Genomic DNA, 3048 nt, shown 5'->3' on the forward strand with positions numbered 1-3048 from the left:
CCGCAGAGAGCCGGGGGTCACCCCCAGAACGGAGTCACCCCTCCCTCCCTCCCTCCCTCCCTCCCTGCCTCCCAGCGGGTCAGCTCCGTGGCAAAATGCAGGGGGGGCAGCTCCCTACCGCGGACGCCCCCCCCCCCCCCCCTCCACCTTTTGGCAGCTACGTGCACCAAGTGGCCCAGACTCCCTGAGCGAAGCGGTCTGAGAACAACGCTGCCCCCCCCCCCCCCCCCCGAATGACCCCCCCCCTCCCCTCGAGACCATCACACAGCACTGAACCAAGCAAAGACCTCCTCAGACTGTACATTACTGTACATTAAGCTCTTATGGACCACCTCTGCATGTAAACACATCACGGTCTCTTATCATAAACAGGAAAGCAGAAACAGCTCTGGAAAAGAGCTAAAAAATGTGTATATTTACATTTTAAAAAGTAGCGGTTAATCTGTAGGTCATTTTAGGCACTTTGCACACAAAATAAAACGCTTCCTTTAAAAGCCTAAAAATCTACGAGACAAAAGTGTTTTAAATAAATACATTTTTTAAAAAGTTTCTGAAGCGAAATCCGCTTGCGGTTTTGAAACGAGGCACAGCACAAACGGATTAGCACTCGGACATCCCAAACTGACAAAGAGCCCTTTCTGCGTCTTTGTTTGCCCCGGGATCACTTCCTGTGGGGGTAAGGAGAGAGGAAGCCGTCGCCCTGTTCAGAGGCGCTGCGGACCCCCAGACACGCAGAGAACTGCTTCAGACGGGGCGGGGCGAGAGGGGGGGGCAGGGGGGCAGGGGCAAGGGCGGGGGGGGGCAGGGGGGGCATTGGGGGGAAATACATATTTCCCTGCAGCTGCAGAGGAGAGCCAGTATCCCCAAAAAGGGGAGGGGAGCGTGGGGGGGGGGGGGCACAGTGTTGCACGTGGACACAACCAGCCCCCCTGATTGAGTATAATGTCTCTGCAGGAGGGTGGGGGGGGCAGCCTAATCTCTTTCAGCCTTGCCTCATTCAGCCAGCCCCCATTAATGAAAATCAACAGCCCCAACCCCCTCAACCCCCCCCCCCACAAAAAACCCTCCTCTCTCTCTCTCTCTCAGTCTCTCCGCTCAGCTGGCAAAAGGGAGCCTTACAGGTAAAAAAAATCAAGCTAAAAAAACACCTTCCCCCCCCTTTGCTCCCACACTGCCCCCTCTCCCTGTTCCTCAGTCAGGGGCGGTTAATGTTTTTAGAGGCTGTGAACAATGTTCCCGCTGGGACCGGGGGGGGGGTGCGAGGGGGGGGCCCTGGGGTACGCTGTCACGCACGCCGTTTGACGGACCCCGCCAAATGTGCTCCAGAGAGCCCAGCGGCCGGCCGGGCGGACCTGCACCTCTGACTGGGCCCTTTGTGCTGCCCCTGCTAGGGCAGATGGGAACGGTCTGGAGTGGGGGGGGCGAGGGGGGGCGGGCGAGGGGGGGGACCGCCGTTCTCCCAGCAGGAAGCCAAGGAATGAGAGCGAGCTGTTAACTCAGACTTTTTCAGACTTACCCCCCCCCTGCCCCCCTTGTCCCCCCCCCTGTATTTTTCACCTGCAGCTCATTTGCCCTGATTTCTCAGCCGAGCCCCAGCGAGGCCGAAACCTCTCTTACAGAGATGCCCTGCGACAGAGCGAGCATCACAGCCAATCACAGAGCACCGCAGGACAGCACAACACAACACATAAACAACCACAAAACAGACAAAACAGATCACAGGCTAGTAAAGTCACATTTTCTTGTATACTCAATCAATGACAAGTTGCACAAACTAGGATTTTTGTCTCGAATGCCACCTTATTGAAAACCTAGAGTATAAGGGTAGGGTACTGTGGACCTCCTGAAACCTTAATCCCACCCCCTCATTCCTGACTCCACCCACTCATTTCTAACTCCGCCCACTCACTCCTGACTCCACCCACTCATTTCTGACTCCACCCACTCACTCCTGACTCCGCCCACTCCCGCCCACCCCACCAGAATCCTTCCTGTCCTTGCAGGGTTCCTTTCTGTAGTGCACGATATCAAAGACTGCTTTCTATTACTTTACGACTCCGATATTCGCTTTCGATTTCACGTCAACAAAACCGCAAAAACGTGCTTTCATTTCATATCCTGAAACAGGATCCCGGGTTTGAATGCAAGGGCCATATTTTTCGTTTATGAGTGAAAAGGGTTTTGATTTTCTATGGAATGTGTGTAGGCCTATATATATATATATTTTACAAAAAAGAAAGAAAAACATTCCATTTTCCTATCGACCAAAAACACACACACACAGAATCTCATATTTGGACATCCTTGGATCAACAGACCAAATTGAACACACAGAGGAATTATGTCTGACGGCTCATGGGGCGATAAACAGCGCTTCTCAAACATTTGCGCTCCATTTGGAGACAGCGAGGTGACTGCGGTTGTGTCGAGCGAGGGGCGGGAGAGGGCCCCGGGTTCGAGCAGGGAGAGGGAGCGCACGGAGGCACAAAATGGCTTCCCCCCTCAGACGGGCTGGGCTGGGCCGGGCTGGGCTGGCGAGAGTATGTGGTAATGAGCCGTCCAGGGCGCCGTCTGTACCGGAGGAGCCAGGGAGGCGATCGCAGAGGGGAGAGATGGGCGAGGCGAGCGAAGAGAACGGGACTATGGGGGGGGTTTCCCAAAAAAAAAAAAAATTTTAAAAGGCAAGGAACGAGTGTCCCTGTGTGCCTCCTCCTTTTGGGGGGACTGCTAAGGGGTTAAACGTGTCTGAGATTACGTAACCCGCACCCCCACCCCCCCCCCACCGCGGAGCACGTGACCCGCTGAAGTACGGCCGTCCCGTCGCGGTATTCCGACACCCTGGAGCGTGTTCGTACAGGTGAGCCCACGTTTACCCTCTGCGCCGAAAATCCCGTCCGCCCCGCCGTCCCGCGACTCGGGGGAGCACGGCGCGCCTCCAGAAGAGGGCACACCCCCCCCTCCCTCCTACCACCCCCAAAACTTTAGGACTGCGCCAAAAGTAAATAAAATTAAATCATACATATATATATATATATATTTCTATACACA

Source organism: Anguilla anguilla, chromosome 16 (assembly GCF_013347855.1).
Source record: "Anguilla anguilla isolate fAngAng1 chromosome 16, fAngAng1.pri, whole genome shotgun sequence".
NCBI lineage: Eukaryota > Metazoa > Chordata > Actinopteri > Anguilliformes > Anguillidae > Anguilla > Anguilla anguilla.